General features: G+C 36.2%; 1 long non-coding RNA gene and 1 pseudogene across 1 annotated transcript in view; one reads left to right on the forward strand and one right to left on the reverse strand.

Moving 5' to 3' along the window:
* LOC137624336 (zinc finger protein 83 pseudogene) overlaps positions 1-19,204 on the reverse strand; it is a 137,395-nt pseudogene that overhangs the window by 83,404 nt on the left and 34,787 nt on the right.
* LOC137624339 (uncharacterized) overlaps positions 1,091-19,204 on the forward strand; it is a 165,230-nt gene continuing 147,116 nt past the window's right edge. The window contains exon 1 of the long non-coding RNA XR_011040720.1: positions 1,091-1,596. This is a non-coding gene — a long non-coding RNA (uncharacterized lncRNA). The remainder of the gene's footprint in view (positions 1,597-19,204) is intronic.

A 19,204-nucleotide genomic window follows, 5' to 3' on the forward strand; every position in this document is an offset into this window, starting at 1 on the left:
ATAAATCAATGGACATTTAAGTTTTAGTACCATTAACTAAGGAGGCTAAATTAACTATTCTGTTATGGCACATTCTGAATGCTAATTATATTGAGAGCTATCATCTGGGATTATTAAAGGAGGAAAATAAAAATTCCATAAGCCAGCTGTGGTAGCAGACTGACATTCTTGAATATAATAGGCCTTTTGGCATTTCAACAATGTTTTGTTTTGAAAAGTCCTTCCATTCCACAACTGCTCTGCTTAACTTTTACGCGAGCGATACCAAGAATGAAATACACCCTTCACGACTATTATTAAAATCCTGTATTGACCCCAGTGCGATACATGCAAAGAAAATGTGGAACATGAACTGGAAACAATTCCAGTGGCCAAGCATTAATTGCCAATGAAACTAGGGGCAGTATGTAAACAACCTGGGGAACGTGAGATTGTGGCTGAAATGGCTGGGAAAATTGGAGACAAAACAGTTTCTGGCTTAGCAGTTGTGAGGAGCTTGCCACTTACTGTTAGAAGTTTGCATTCCTTTAGGAAAATGATGAAATTCTAAAATTTGCCGGTGAATGTCTATTAAACTGAGCTTCTGGATAAAGAGCAATATGAACAGCAGTGGACATTCACAGAAATAATACAATAGTGTCAACCAACTCTACAGTTTAACCCAAGAGAAAAACCTGGAAGCCAGCTCCTCCATTGTGAATTAAAATACATTTTAAGCACTGAAAACATGACAAGTATAAGGAAAGAAACTAAACATAACTTTTTCATTCATTCTTCTTTAAAGAATGTTTTTATTTGAAAACTAGGAAACTGTAAAGTTAAGGGTAAATTGAAAAAATTATAAAATATTCAAAAATTGTTTGTTACTAAGATGGGCAGGTAGAACAGTATGCTGGGAGATTGTATAAATTTATGTAATTTATATCCTAGGTGAAAAGTGTATTGCTATATGAGATGTGCTGACTGATTTATAGTTTGCCAATTACATGCCATAGTTGGTTTGCAATTTTTTTTCATTATTTTTTTAGCTCTTGTTAACATGCTATGGAAATGCAGGTTTGCCCATTATTGTAACTGGTATACTGTGTAATTGATATAGGAGAGTACAGTACTGTAATTTAAACCTTACTAACAAAATCATCAAAGAGAAACCACAGGACTGAAGTGAAGTTTGTTAAACCTTTAATTTATACAATTTGACCCTGTAAGGCAGAAGCCCAAGACAAGATGATAGTTACAGCTCACACAGTACTTATCATACAATATCTTTGTACATTTTTTCATATTTTAGGGAACTAGTAGTCCTAAAATGTAATTTTCTGTGTTAATACTACACTCTGCTGTATATAAAGCTCTTACTGAATGGCACCTTTAAAACAGTAAATTACCAATGAAAGCAAGCAATCCAAGATATATTATATAATCTACATTCATTTAGGCATTTTTAACCTTCAGGCCATAATTTAACCATACATTTATTTTTCTTGCAGATATCTTCTTGACCATAATGTGACCTTTCTACAATTCTGGTTTTATTCTGGCACTTAATTTTCAAGATTAAGCCAAAATCCTAGCCTCATGGAACTTATAAGCAATGTAAGGTATAATTCTTTTCTGTATACTGTATAGAATTACCTTTTAATTTAGTTGTTGCAAAATTTCTCATAGAAAGCCTATTCCTATAGTCTGTCCCAAGTATTTATACTTGGTCTGAGCATGTCACACATTTTAAATTATGGGTAGGCAGCCTTAGTTCAGTATGTTACGTAAAACAAACTATTAACAGATTCAGTACAGTTATGCTTGTTAGTTAGTTATGCAAATACAGGCCTCTTGCAGTCCCTATCTGACTTGTTTCTGCTATCAAGAGGATCTTCTCATATCAGTGAGCAATGTCTGTTCCTTATCCTCTAAAAACAATCTCGTGGAATACATATTCCAAGGCCTTTAAGCCAGGTTAGTTACACTTTGAAAACACTTTTCTTAGAATAGTAGAAAACTTTAATTGCTCATGTTTTGACAAAATAATTTGGAGTTATGTCAATAAATTCATTAGTTTTTTTACTAGAATACAGTATGAACACGAATGACTTGCAAACTTTTATGCAAATGACCAGACAGGTTTCTGAAACCTTCAGATTGTAATAAAATAACTGCATTCAGTAAATAACATTTAAAAAAAAATTGCATTCAGTAAATAACATATTTATTATTATAAAAGATTAATTACTGTATATTTCCACGTATAAGATGACCTATAGACAAGACGAGGTAGAGAGTTAGGGCAAAACTTTACGAACTCTTATATGTTGCATAAGACGACTGGTGAATTACAAAGCCATCAGTGAATAGGCTAGCTTATAATGTATCCTTAGATATCCAAATTAAATTAATACAGTAAAAGGTGATATTAGATCATAATTTTTCGAAGCATACTGCCCAAACTGTAATTGTTTTGTTAGTTTCATCACCAATCATAACTAACAAACTAAAGCATGGACACATCTGTGTATAGGTTAGCTTATGAAGCAACAGATATCTTAACAATTACAGTATTGGTTACTTAATAAAGTAATGATGTTATTTCTAATATTGTTTGTTACCTTATCCTTACAAATTCAAAATATACGAAATAAAGTCAATTATCATGGTTTTCCTAAATATGCCACGTAAAACTGAAATCCTTTACATTTCATTGTTGATCATAACGAACGTATTTACACGAGCTTTTAGTAAAGATTATATATTTAACCATTTTATGAACCCTTTTTGTTTGCGTTTGGTCAACAATAACAAACTACTGCTAATGACAGCATGATGATTTACGATAATTTTATTGTTCTTAACTCTTATAAATTCTTAGAAACAATAATTGTATATTGCATTTCCAAAATATTTTTCCTAGTCCACAGTAATTATGGAAACATCAGTATAAAAGAAAGTACAAGGCTAGTATTGAATTAAAAAATATACAAGCAGTAAGGAATCTAACAGTTGTGCTACCACTAGAATGCTTGATGTGAAAGAGGATGGTGGGAGATTAGAGAAAGTGAGGATGATTTGAATCATGATGGATTTTTAATGATAAATGAATATCTTGCTAATCTAAATGTTGATATGGCCGGCATTATCACTATACCATGAAAAATATCGAAAAGGGCTCTCATAGGTAAACTTTACTTCAGTGTTATGGAATTTTTCCTCATAGGTTATTGATTATGAACTTTTACCAATAATATGCAAGGTAAATTGGTTACCTTTATTATCGTTAACGTACCAAGGCCTAGTAGTCTACTAATAAACATCACTTGGAATTCATGATGTGATTTTCAAATCAGTTGTATAAGAGGACCCCCTAATTTTCAGGTGTGAGTTTTAGGATTTAAGTGTTGTTTTATACACAGAAATATACAGTATTTAGAAGCTCAAATCTGGTATGTACAGAAAATATAGGGAATTTTCTATTTTGCAAGGCAGTTATTGTTTCCTGGAATTAAATTAGTTATCCTTGACACCCATTTTTTTCCAAATGCTTGTCTTGTACATTGCCAAATATTTCTTGCCAACAATTTCACCAACCAACTTTTCTAACCTACAATTTCACCAACAAACTTGAATTAACTTGGTGGTTCCAGATTTTTCGTATCATTACAATATCTTTAAAAATTAATTCAGGCTCATAAGTCATCACCATTACATTATCTAAATTTTCTAAAATTTATATATTCATTGGAATTTAAGTAACAAATGTTTAATGCACTAACCTAGGTATTCAACTGATAATGAACATGGCAATGAGATACTTTGCAGATTAAATTTTCTTTCCTTGGTATCTTGACCTCGTTAAAATTCAACACATTATATAGCCAATGGATATTTCTGGAATATTTATTCGACTTTGTACAGTACTGTACTGTATATGATAATGATGTTGTTAATTTTTTAACTATGTTTTTGGTAATTGAAATTCGTTCAGAGCCTATTCATCAGATCATACATTCATATATCAAAAGCAATTGATTTAAATTTTCAAGCATTTTGCTTCAAGAAAAAATTTTCCCCCTAAATGAAACCATAAATATCAAGCAAGAAGCTACTTGATCTTTATCATCTTGATGCCCATATTTTAGAATTTTTTAAAGTAAATACACCAGCATACAGTTTTTGAGGATAGGAACTTAGCCTTCAAACACACACACACTAAAAACATTACAGCTGCACATCATAATGAATCAGGCAATCAACATTGACCACTTATTCTTAACCATACAAGCTGGACATTTCATATCCACGATTACACTACACCATTACTGTACTGACAATTTCTCCTTACATCTACAAATACAAAGGGTTTGCTGTCCTGGGACTTACAGTTAGTAACATGATTTTATATACAAAGCACAAGGGGTAAGTCTTGTCAGTTTTAGAAACTGTTAGTTACAGCAATACAAATATATAAAATCTAGGACGACACTATTGGTAATATTAACTATGTCAACAGAAAATATTATATGTTAGTAGGAGTATAAAATATGATTATAGATAAAAAATTAAAAAAACAATTCTACAAATGAGTATGATAATGAAATGAAGTTTCATGAACCACGGAAGTGACAAATAAACATTACACAAATGGACTCTCTCACAAACTAATTGCAGTAATATTTTTCAGATTTGTTTAGTTTCTCTTTGTAACTTAATGCCCACCTTCAGGTATACCTGCAAAAGAAAAAACAAAATCAAATGAGGCTAATTACAATAATAAAATGTATTGTTATACTCCCCTTCTGTTCACTAATCTCTTGTCACCAGAAGCTTTGTTATATCTTAAACACTTTAAAATAATTCTTGTTTTCTTTCCTCAGTACATTAGTGCACCTAGTAAACATGAGACTACAGTCGCTCCCCTACTTACGAACATTCGAGTTACGAACAACGGTACATACGAACACAAATTGAAGGAAGTCCAAACATGTTCGTAAACATCCGTAGATTTCATCTCAAGTTAAATATCTCTCTCTCTCTCTCTCTCTCTCTCTCTCTCTCTCTCTCTCTCTCTCTCTCTCTCTCTCTCTCTCTCTCTCTCTCTCTCTCTCTCTCTCTCTCTCTCCGTATTTTGATTTTTAATGCAGTTAAATCTTCACATTTCTGTGAAAATTATTAAAAAATTCTTTATATCCTTATTCGATGTTTCAATTAAGGGAATAGTAACGGATCGGAAGAAAACCACTTGATTTGCCTCTCGCCTTCCGCCAGAAGAAATATAACGTCATCAGACTTTTGGCATTTTTTTTTATTTCTTAACATATTAGAAATATATTCAAGATGAATATTACATCAGCGCCAATATGTTACAGAAAATCAGTTTCCCTACAGTTCTTATTATTAGGTATCATGCGAAATAGTTGTAGCTCTTTCTGTGTGTGTGTGTGTGTGCTCGCTCTGTCAATCGCATATGGGTAGTTAATTCTAAAGCTTCATACAGTATTCAATTTTTCGTTCAATATTAAGCCTTCATATTTCATTAGACATTGTGTTTAATTGTGGTTTATTAAAGCACGTTCATATTTTTTTTTTTTATTTCTTGAGCATTTCAATAATCAACAATTACTTTTGATTTACTTTTGGTTGGGAGATCAGCTGATCTCAAGGTCACGCTGCAGTATTACGATTATGCGCACATATAGTTCGAAATCTCTTCATAGTGAATATTACAACAGCGCCAATGTATTATAGGGTATCACATTTTCCATACAGTTCGTTGATAGACCTTATTATTAGTTATACACGGAATACGCACCCCTCCCCTTTCTCTCTCTCTCTCTCTCTCTCTCTCTCTCTCTCTCTCTCTCTCTCTCTCTCTCTCTCTCTCTCTCTCTCTCTCTCTCTCTCTCTCTCTCCGTATTTTGATTTTTAATGCAGTTAAATCTTCATATTTCTTTGAAAATTATTAAAAAATTCTTTATATCCTTATTCGATGTTTCGATTATGGGAATAGTAACGGATCGGAAGAAAATCACTTGATTTGCCTCAGACTTTTTTTTTCTTAACTTTACGGTAAGTTGTACTAATCTCATAACTAATGATACAGACCACTAAAACACTTGATATCGTTACTCGGTGTTTCGATTATGGGAATGCTGTAATAAGATTACTCGGCAACATAATGAAAGGAAATCTTTCGGTTTGTCAGCGCGCTTCCGCCAATTACATGACGTCCAAGATACGTGACGTATACTCTACAAAGAATGATTCCGTCGGTCAAAATTAAAATAAAACAATTCAGTAAACTAACCTCCTGCATTTTATTTAACAATACCAAAACAACCATGAAGCAGTTAAATGCACAGTACTGTTACATACAGTAAATACAGTACGGTACAAGTCAGCTGATTTTATCAGAGCGTGAAAAGGTAAACATTACAGTACAGTATATAATGCAAATGGCCGCTTGTTTACGTAAGTTTCTAGCAAAAAAAAATGGGTAATGGAACAATAAAGTAGCTTTCAGTACTTTTATTTAAAAAGGAATTAATGTACAGTACTGTACTAAATGTAAAGTACACTATATTTACTACGATTTTACTTCGTCAGCTGATTCAGAAATGCAGTGCATATGTATGGCCGATTGTTTGTGCAAGTTTCTATTATGTAGTGTGCAGTACAGAATAATAAAACAACATACTGTACTGAACTTTACAGTATTATACAAACTACTGTAATATGATAAAGTAAAATATTTGTAATAACCTATTTTATATGAAATGGGGCTATTTGTTGACTTCTACGGCTGAAAATCGTAGACATCTGAGTTAGGTTACGCTTACTCTAGACCAAAATTTAACACTAACGACTTACGAACAATCCAACTTACGAACAGACTCTCGGTCCCTATTGTGTTCGTAAGTTGGGGACTGTCTGTACATGAATGGCATCTACCAAATAGAGCACACACTCAGGTATCTACCACCACGGATTTTATCATCGTTGTTTCGATTCTCCATGGAACTTCCTGGCAACAACTTGGTTAGGATCACCACAAACTGCACTATTCTTGTTCTCAGCTTCTTTCCTTTCGACCTCTATTGTACTATTTATTGTTGTTTTAATAATGTAATACAATCATTGCGTCAAGCTTCGTGCTGGGTGAATGCAATGAATGCGATAGTAGCAAGCGGGAGGTTGCTCACAGTGTCCGCTCACAACACACACCTAGTCAGAGACTTGCGGGGTGATTGAGGTGGGACCTTTAGTAAATGTTAGGTTTGTATAGCTAGGAAAACTACAAATTATTTAAAATTTGTAGTTTATTCCTACGAAGATACGAACTAACGAGTCATTTATATGGAGGAGTCTTCTTTAAGAGGGAGGAAGTCTCCGTGAAGTGAAGAGGTAAGCCCTTCCTCTCTAGAAGATTAATTACTATTAGTAGTAGCAAGAGAATGTGAAATTTCGATGCTTCACATAAAAACCTTCTCTGATACATAATAACATTATTAGCAAGTGATCTAAGAGAACCTGACATGTCCTGTGAGAATTGTCAGATCCTAATAGTATTGTCACTAGACGCACGTTGAAAAGAATGCCCAAAGACTTGAATGTGCCATCTTTAAGGTATAATGTCCAACGGTGGGTTTCCTTTCTATCCAACAACAGTTTGAGAACTTGTATTAATGCACAGTTTTGTGGAAGGCTGAGGTTGCAGCAAACTCACATGTACAGATTGCTGGAAGGGGGTCCCTAGAGAGGCTTCTCCTGAGTGTGCATAAGTGGTTCTGATATTCTTTATACTTGTAGAAAGGAATTGTCGCCAATTACCTTCTTCTGGAGTAGCCAGAGTTCTTGAACACAAAAGGAAGGAGTGATAAGTTCCAGCTTTTTTTTTCTATTAGAAACTCTCACTGCTCTACGAAACAGAATACCCAATTGTTCGTATGATCAGGAACCTCTTTGAAAGAATATAATGAAAGTATAACCTGATATCTTTTCTAGCCCGAGTCTGGATTGATCATTGAACCACACCCATGACAAGGTGGCAGCTTTCTCATGTCATATCGCGGGAACTCCCTTCCCCTAAAGATAGTATATTTCATGTTAGGCCTTAGCCAACAGGGTGCTTATGTACAGGAAGGAAAACTTCTAATGATCTGAGGGCATCCACAGGAGAATATCCTAAGTATCTCTAGACAGGGATGTCGGAATACTCTGTTCATTCCTGCGTTGGAGCGTTTGTCCTTCCCTAAGACTTTAGAGACGCGAGCTTGAGAGAAGTTCCAGTAAAATTCCCCAGATCTGGTTCTCATTCTAAATGGAGAATATGATCACCCCAGGAAATATAGCATTTCTGCGATGGGTTTCCAGGGGAAGGAAACCCTACAAGTAGGTTTGTTTATTTGCTGGAGGATAAGAGTCAGAATAAGGGTAGTTAGATCTTTGACTTAGGCCTTTCACTGAGACGATGGGTCGCGAGGATAATCTTCGTAGATAATGAAAACCCTTCTTCCCTACTCAGTAGTAGAAAGGGGAAAATTACTCCAATGAGACAGTTCTGTCCACCAGAAGCCTTGATAACTAGGGTGTCTATAATTCTTTCGGGCACGAATTCTAGTATCCAAAACCAGAGCGTACTTCAAGATCTATAACTAGATCTGAACCCTCATGAAAGCTATAGGAATTATTTTCAAAACTGTCAAACAGTCCTTAGCCAAGTAGATAAGGTCTTTGAATGCTCTCCATGTTAGAGTCTTCCTAGTATGGGTTCTCTTTGACGGCCCTTGTTTGTTAATTAACTTTTCCCAAGGAAGGCATTAGTGAGGATTCTATTTGACATGTCAAGCAAGCTCACTGCGATTGGTCTAAAAGAAATCCTCTTTATTCGGTTCAGATCTTTTCGGGTTCATCTCTACATGATGATTGTTTGTTATTCATAGTAAGTCAAGATGTCCATCTGACTGCCTTGTATCTCCTGGTCTTATATTCCAACTTTGAGGGAGGACGTCGTTTGCTATTAACATAATACTAGCAGAAAATAGTGCTAACAAGCAATCTGGCACAAGTTGTATGAATCATGGTAGGAAAATCAATTAAAGCTAACCTTTGTTGGGGAGACTTTTTGCAAAACACCTCGTCATGCTTCCTGACAGGGGTAGAGGTAATTTTCTGCTCTTAAGGTATCCTTAGGTGATTACTAATCTTTTCCAGAAAGGCTTGTACCCTTTCCAGAGTAGTAAGGAAGGACAGAAATTCTGTTTAACCGATGGACAGGAAAAAATATTAGGGAAACTTTTGACTTCCCAGTGGGTATATTCTCAAACCATCACCCCCCCTTCCCCGGAATATCTTTCGCACCACAGATACTAGAGCAGGCGTTTCTCAGGACGGGTAATCCTTTCCTGGAGAAAGTGTCTTGTCATCCAAATTCTGGTTTTGGGGATGATCATTCTTTCTGAGACAGAAAAGTTTATGGCCAAACATCTATCAGTCACCAGTTGGGGCTGGCTCCCTTCCTTAAGTTAGGGAACAGGGCCCATATTTCATAGCCTAATCTTGCTATCATGATCTCGCAATCTTCTCTACATATCCACATATCAACCCTTTCTAATAATACTGTACATCTTCACTTAATAACCTTTCAACTATCATACTGTACTACTGTTTTCTAAATTCTCTTACTTAGATTAAAGCATTAAAAGAAATTCTCTAACTAATCATACTAAACTCTTTCTCCTCCCCTCCCATCTCTTTCCAACAGTAGTCTCCTTTCTACAACCCTAGCCTCTCACTCTCCTTCATATCTCGACTCCACATATGCCCTGATGTTTTCCTCAGAGAATACTGCCTTGGTAATTACATCAGCAATTTCTTTCTTGCTATCCATTGCACTTCTTGTATTTATCCAGATTTCAATGTTTCCCTGATAGTTGCAATCTCTATCTTTTGTCTTTTACCACCGACTCTCGTACTCGATTTCATGACTGCCATAAGTGTTTTACTGTCTGTTTTCATTATTGCCTTTAATCTCTCTCTCTCTCTAATTCCTACCAATAACCTATTAAAATATATTAAACCTTCCCTCTCACACTTAACGCCTGTTTTAATAGTAGATTTTGCTACTTTTCTTAATTTTCTAGACTCCTACCATATACTGTAGGACATCTCCTCCTGCCATCTGTCAAAGGTATTATATAACCAAATTGTGTATGCCCATCTTCAACATTTCAAAAGGATGCATCTGCATACTCTTTGTAATAGATATTCTCGTCTTGCAGTTCACCAAATACCATCTCTCCCATTATAGTTTTAACTCCTTAGTACTATAATAAATTTTCACATATCTTGTGTTGTGCCTTCCTGAAATAACTTACTGAATTCACTAACCGCGTACGATATTTCTGGCACTGTATGCATAGATATCCAATTAAGCTGTCCAACCACCAACCTATACTCTTAGTTCATTATGACTTCGTTTTCTGTTACCAATATATTGTCTACCTTCTGGTTCCTTAACAGAGTTGACATCTTTCCATTGTATGATATTTATTCTTTCATTTTTCTCTAACATTACTCCTATGTACAGTACTTGAACACTCTTACTTTCTTGTTGGCACACTTTGTTTCCCTCTTAGCCTTCCAATTGTTTTTTCCATGAACCATTTATTTCCCCCATAGCAAAAGTCATCCACATGGGAGCATAATAATATACCCTCCAGTTAATTGTCTTTCCTCCAATAAAATATGTTTGGCTTCAGTTTACTTCTCTTTCCTCCCAAATTCTTTCACTACACTCACTACCTTACAATATCATGCTTTTGCAGCATCCTTCAATTTCCATAAACTACTCCAATCTCTTTCAACGGCTGGTTTCAAATATACTTCCCTTTGTATTTGATCACCCTGTAAATATGATATTTTAATTATAAAATAAATTTTTGAATATACTTACCCGGTGAATATATAATAGCCGACGTCTCCGGCGGCTCGACAGAAAAACACAAAAACTCGCGAGCGATCGCTATGAAGGTTGCGGGTGTGCCCACCAGCGCCAACTATCGGCCAGATACCGCATATACATGTAAACAGCTCCAGTTCTTCTCATCCCGCTGGGTCTCTATCGGGGAGGAAGGGGGGGCCTTTAATTTATATATTCACCGGGTAAGTATATTCAAAAATTTATTTTATAATTAAAATATCATTTTTAAATATTTAACTTAGCCGGTGAATATATAATAGCTGATTCACACCCATGGTGATGGGTAGAGACCAGAATTAATAAAGTTTACAGCGTATATGCTTAGAGTTTTTGACAGTTATATCATAACAAAACCCAAATATATAGGTACCTGGTAAGGAAGTTGACTTAGACGATTACTCTGCCTTGTTAGTCTGTCTTCCTCACGAAGCCCAGCCATCCTCTTAGGATGCTGAAAGACTCCCAGGAGCTGAAGTATACAACAGGACCTCATCAAACCCCTAATCTGGGCGCTCTCAAGAAATGACATTTGACCACCCGCCAAATCAACCAGGATGCGAAAGGCTTCTTAGCCTTCCGTACAACCCAAAAACAAGATTAAAAACATTTCAAGAGACAGATTAAAAGGATATTGGAATTAAGGGAATGTAGTGGTAGAACCCTCACCCACTACTGCACTCGCTGCAACGAATGGACCCAGTGTGTAGCAGTCCTCGTAAAGAGTCTGGACATCTTTTAAGTAAAATGACGCGAATACCGACTTGCTTCTCCAAAAGGTCGCGTCCATAATACTTTGCAGAGATCTATTTTGCTTAAAGGCCACGGAAGTTGCTATAGCTCTTACTTCGTGCGTCTTCACCTTAAGCAAGCATCGGTCTTTTTCATTCAAGTGAGAATGAGCCTCTTGTATTAAAAATCTGATAAAATATGACAAAGCATTCTTTGACATAGGCAATGATGGTTTCTTAACTGAGCACCACAAGGCCTCAGATCCACCTCGTAAGGACTTAGTACGAGCTAAGTAGAACTTAAGAGCTCTAACTGGACACAGCACTCTTTCAAGTTCGTTGCCTACGATCTCTGACAGGCAAGGTATATTAAAAGACTTAGGCCAAGGACGAGAAGGCAGTTCATTTTTGGCCAGGAAACCAAGTTGAAGTGAACATGTGGCTTTTTCTGTAGAAAAGCCGATGTTCTTACTGAAGGCATGAATTTCACTGACCCTTTTAGCCGAAGCCAAGCACACTAGGAAAAGCGTCTTGAGGGTGAGATCCTTCAGGGAGGCTGAATGTAATGTCTCAAACCTGTCTGACATGAGGAACCTTAGGACCACGTCTAAGTTCCATCCAGGAGTTGCAATACGACGTTCCTTAGAGGTCTCGAAAGACTTAAGGAGATCTTGGAGATCTTTATTGTTGGAAAGATCTAAGCCTCTATGTCGAAAGACCGAAGCCAACATGCTCCTGTAGCCCTTAATCGTGGGAGCTGAGAGGGAGCGAACATTTCTCAGATGTAAAAGAAAATCTGCGATTTGGGCTACAGAGGTACTGGAAGAGGACACAGATGCTGACTTGCACCAGTCTCGAAAGACTTCCCACTTCGACTGGTATACTCTGATGGTAGAAGCTCTCCTAGCTCTCGCAATCGCACTGGCTGCCTCCTTCGAAAAGCCTCGAGCTCTTGAGAGTCTCTCGATAGTCTGAAGGCAGTCAGACGAAGCGCGGGGAGGCTTTGATGAACATTCTTTACGTGGGGCTGACGTAAGAGATCTACCCTTAGAGGAAGACTTCTTGGAATGTCTACCAGCCATTGAAGTACCTCGGTGAACCACTCTCTCGCGGGCCAGAGGGGAGCAACCAACGTCAACCTTGTCCCTTCGTGAGAGGCGAACTTCTGCAGTACCTTGTTGACTATCTTGAATGGTGGGAATGCATATAAGTCCAGATGAGACCAATCCAGTAGAAACGCGTCTATGTGGATCGCCTCTGGATCTGGGACTGGTGAGCAATAGATCGGTAACCTTTTGGTCAACGAGGTGGCAAAGAGGTCTATGATGGGTTGACCCCAAGTCGCCCAAAGACTCTTGCACACGTCCTTGTGGAGGGTCCATTCCGTGGGTATCACCTGACCCCTCCGACTGAGACAGTCTGCCAAGACGTTCAAGTCCCCCTGGATGAATCTCGTCAACAGGGAGATGCCTCGATTTCTTGACCATATGAGAAGGTCCCTTGCGATCTCGTACAGCGTGTGGGAGTGTGTGCCTCCTTGCTTGGAGATGTACGCCAAAGCTGTGGTGTTGTCTGAGTTGACCTCTACCACTTTGTTTCGAAGAATGCTGTCGAATTTCATCAAGGCCAAGTGGACTGCTAATAGCTCCTTGCCGTTGATGTGCATGCTCTTCTGACTTGAGGTCCACAGACCTGAGCATTCCCGACCGTCCAGGGTCGCACCCCAACCCAAATCCGACGCGTCTGAGAACAACACGTGGTTTGGGTTCTTGACTGCTAAGGATAGTCCCTCTCTCAGACTGATATTGCTGTCCCACCATTTCAGGCATGCCTTTACTGGTTCGGAGACTGGGATTGATACCGTCTCTAAAGTCTTGCCCTTGTCCAGTGAGAGGCTAGATGGAACTGGAGAGGCCGAAGGTGTAGTCTCCCTAGCGAGACAAACTGCTCCAGAGATGAGAGAGTCCCTACGAGACTCATCCTGACTGAACAACGTTCTCTTTTCAGCATTAGTTGGACTTTGAGCAGGGCTTGTTCTATTCGGGTGGCAGACGGAAAAGCCCGAAAAACTGGACTGCGAATCTCCATCCCCAAATATAGAATAGTCTGGGATGGGATCAGTTGGGACTTTTCTAAGTTGACCAAAAGTCCCAACTCCTTGGCCAGACCCAACGTCCAATGTAGATCCTGCAGACAGCGATGACTGGACGATGCTCTGAGAAGCCAGTCGTCCAAGTACAGGGAGGCTCGGATTCCCGATAGATGGAGGAATTTTGCCACATTCCTCATGAGCCTCGTAAACACGAGAGGAGCAGGACTGAGGCCAAAGCACAGGGCTCGAAACTGGTACACCACATTCCTGTAAACAAACCTCAGAAACGGTTGGGAATCCGGGTGTATAGGAACGTGGAAGTACGCATCTCGTAGGTCGAGAGAGACCATCCAGTCTCCCTCTCTGACTGCTGCTAAGACGGACTTCGTGGTCTCCATCGTGAATTTTGTTTTTGTAACAAAAACGTTGAGCGCACTGACGTCTAGCACCGGCCTCCAACCTCCTGTATGCTTTGGGACTAGGAAGAGACGGTTGTAAAACCCCGGTGATTGAAGGTCCGAGACTTTCACCACCGCTCCCTTCTCTAGCAACAGAGACACTTCTTGATTTAGGGCTTGTCTCTTTGACTCCTCTCGGTACCTGGGAGAGAGGTCTATGGGAGTTGTTACTAGAGGAGGTTTGCGTACAAACGGTATTTTGTACCCCTCTCTGAGCAACAGAACAGACTCTTGGTCTGCACCCCTCTTCTCCCAGGCCTGCCAGAAGCTCTTCAATCTGGCACCTACCGCTGTCTGAGGCTGTGGGCAGTCAGACTCTGCCACGGGAGGACTTGGCTCCTCTCTTCTTACCTCTCTTTCCCTCGGCACGAGAGCCTCCCCTGCTGGGAGCTCTGCCACGAAAGGGCGGGATAAATCTAGATGCAGGAGTCTCGATCCTGGGTCTCACAGCAAAGGATGAAGAAGGAGCCCCTTTGCGAGCAGAGGACGCCATCAGGTCATGGGTGTCCTTCTGCACAAGCGAAGCAGCTATATCCTTAACCAGCTGTTGTGGAAACAAGGCCGCTGATAAGGGAGCAAAGAGCAGTTCCGATCTCTGACAGGGAGTAACTCCTGCCGAAAGGAAAGAGCAAAGGGTTTCTCTCTTCTTTAAGACTCCCGACGTAAAGGTGGAGGCGAGCTCATTGGAGCCATCGCGGATGGCTTTATCCATACAGGACATGATAAGTAAGGAAACATCTTGGTCGGCAGACGAGACCTTCCTACTTAATGCTCCTAATGACCAGTCAAGAAAGTTAAACATTTCAAAGGCCCTGAATACGCCTTTAAGCAGATGGTCAAGGTCCGAGGAGGACCAACAAATCTTCGAGCGTCTCATGGCCAGGCGACAGGGAGAGTCTACGAGGCTTGAGAAGTCACCCTGGGCAGAGGCAGGGACTCCCAAGCCGAGAACTTCTCCCGTGTCATACCAGACGCTCGATCTAGAAGCAAGCTTAGTCTCAAGCAAGGGAGAGACCTGCCTTGGTGGCAATGCTTGACAAGCAGAGTCCACACGCACCGGAGCATCAGTAGCAGTCCAGGACGCTACGTCATGTAACTGCTTGACAGACTGACTAGCAACAACAACAGGAGCGGGAGGACGCTCGACGTCAACTCAAGACTGCCTTGACTGCCTAGATTGAGCAGTCAAAACAACTCTTGACTGCGGTGCTTGACGCTCAACGTCAAAACAAGTCAACTTCGCTGGTTGGCGAACGTCCTGAACGTCAACAGGAGCATGCGGCAGCGGCTGAACGTCCACAAGCGGCTGAAAGTCAACACGGGACTGCATCGAGTGAGGCTCTACAAAACGTGACTGACGTGACTTTGTAACGTTAACGTCAACAGGACGAGCAAAGGCTCGTTTGGGCGGCTGACGGCCAGGATCTCGATCAGCTAAGCGGCGAGGATCATCGTGAACCTGTTCAGCAGAATAGTCCTCCATAAGAGAGGCAAGCTTACTCTGCATGTCTTGCAGTACAACCCATTTAGGATCAACGGGAATGGGTGCGGTAAGAGACGAGGGTAACGTCTGTGACTGCAAAACATTGCTTTCACTAAGACTCTCGGAGCCTGTGTAACGCTTCTGTTTAGGCGGAGAGCAGTCTTCCGATGACTGCACAGGGTCAGAGCTGTCCCAATGGCTACAACCAGGACGCTGGACCTGTCCTGAAGGGACTGACTTTCGCTTTAAGGGTCTCGAAACCTTGCTCCACGGTTTCTTACGCGATAAGCCTTCGGATGACGAGGAGAAAACCGTCTCGCTCGTCTTATGGTAGGGGCGGTCTTGACGAGACACGCTTGAAACCATAGAGGAAACGTCTGTTCGTTGGTTAAAGCCTCTCGAACCCATAAGTCCTACGACATTACTTCTCCCTGGGGCTTGGGAGCTTGCAAGAGGTCTCGGACTAGGCGAACGACAGGCACGAACAGACGAACCCTCGGTCGCAACACTGATAACACTTTGCGCACTAATCACTTTCCCACGATTTTCTAATGTGGCACTCTGACACTTTAACTCTTTTACGTCCGCCATGAGTTGATTACGGTCCGTAGCTAACGACTCAACTCTCTCGCCCAAAGCTTGAATGGCACGTAACATATCCCGCATTGATGGTTCCTGAGTGCTAGTAGAGGGTTCAGGCACAACTACTACTGGGGAAGGATTAGGTTCAGGGGCATGGGAGGAGGAAAATTCTAACGATCTAGAGGAACTTCTCCTCACCCTATCTCTCTCTAGCTTACGAGAATACTTGTCAAACTCAAGCCAATCGAATTCCGAAAGGCCCACGCACTCATCACACCGATCTCCTAATTGACAGGTTTTACCCCGACAATTAGAACACACAGTATGTGGGTCGAGAGAGGCCTTTGGAAGACGCTTATTACAATCCCTAGCATTACATTTACGAAATCTAGGAATTGGAGAAGGGTCAGCCATTTTGAAAAGTCAAAGAAAGTCCAAAAAACAATCCAAAGTCATCAACAATTAAATCTATCCAAAAAAAGAGTTCAAGAGTTTAAGTTGAAGATAAAACACCTGCACTGCGAAAGCTCAAACCAAAAAGAAGTACTTCACCAAGACTGTTGAAAAACTCCAGGTTAACAGCGAGTAATGGAATCAACTTGTCGATCAGACCGACAGAGAAGAACTGGAGCTGTTTACATGTATATGCGGTATCTGGCCGATAGTTGGCGCTGGTGGGCACACCCGCAACCTTCATAGCGATCGCTCGCGAGTTTTTGTGTTTTTCTGTCGAGCCGCCGGAGACGTCAGCTATTATATATTCACCGGCTAAGTTAAATATTTAAAAATGCTGTTTTCACATCTAAAGTTTAACAATTCCATTTTTTTTTAATTTGACAATTGTCAAGCACAATTTCAACAGTTCAGCATTACAACTAGGAGCATCATTTTCCCAGTCTGGCATTTCTTCTTCAAAGCCTCCAGCAACCAACCTGGCCTTGCATATATCTTTTCACCTCCTTTTAACGTGACTATCCACCCTATGGATGTAGTTTTTTGCCCACTATCTTCCACCTCCTCATATACATTGTTTTCTCTCCAACTCTGTAACTGCTTTTCCGTAGACTAACACCTGCTGATTCTCAAAACCTAGCAAAACCTCTTCTTCATCCCCAATTTTTTCAATATTCCTGTAATCTCTCAGGTTTATCCACCCTTTGTCACCAGTAGAAGAATCATGTACATTGTATGCATATATATATATATATATATATATATATATATATATATATATATATATATATATATATATATATATATATATATATATATATATATATATATATATATATATATATATATATATATATATATATATATATATATATATATATATATATATATATATATATATATATATATATATATATATATATATATATATATATATATATATATATATATATATATATATATATATATATATATATATATATATATATATATATATATATATATATATATATATATATATATATATATATATATATATATATATATATATATATATATATATATATATATATATATATATATATATATATATATATATATATATATATATATATATATAATATATATATATATATATATATATATATATATATATATATATATATATATATATATATATATATATATATATATATATATATATATATATATATATATATATATATATATATATATATATATATATATATATATATATATATATATATATATATATATATATATATATATATATATATATATATATATATATATTATATATATATATATATATATATATATATATATATATATATATATATATATATATATATATATATATATATATATTATATATATATATATATATATATATATATATATATATATATATATATATATATATATATATATATATATATATATATATATATATATATATATATATATATATATATATATATATATATATATATATATATATATATATATATATATATATATATATATATATATATATATATATATATATATATATATATATATATATATATATATATATATATATATATATATATATATATATATATATATATATATATATATATATATATATATATATATATATATATATATATATATATATATATATATATAATATATATATATATATATATATATATATATATATATTATATATATATATATATATATATATATATATATATATATATATATATATATATATATATATATATATATATATATATATATATATATATATATATATATATATATATATATATATATATATATATATATATATATATATATATATATATATATATAATATATATATATATATATATATATATATATATATATATATATATATATATATATATATATATATATATATATATATATATATATATATATATATATATATATATATATATATATATATATATATATATATATATATATATATATATATATATATATATATATATATATATATATATATATATATATATATATATATATATATATATATATATATATATATATATATATATATATATATATATATATATATATATATATATATATATATATATATATATATATATATATATATATATATATATATATATATATATATATATATATATATATATATATATATATATATATATATATATATATATATATATATATATATATATATATATATATATATATATATATATATATATATATATATATATATATATATATATATATATTATATATATATATATATATATATATATATATATATATATATATATATATATATAATATTATATATATATATATATATATATAATATATATATATATATATATATATATATAT

The sequence above is a fragment of the Palaemon carinicauda genome, chromosome 31 (genome assembly GCF_036898095.1).
Source record: "Palaemon carinicauda isolate YSFRI2023 chromosome 31, ASM3689809v2, whole genome shotgun sequence".
Lineage (NCBI taxonomy): Eukaryota > Metazoa > Arthropoda > Malacostraca > Decapoda > Palaemonidae > Palaemon > Palaemon carinicauda.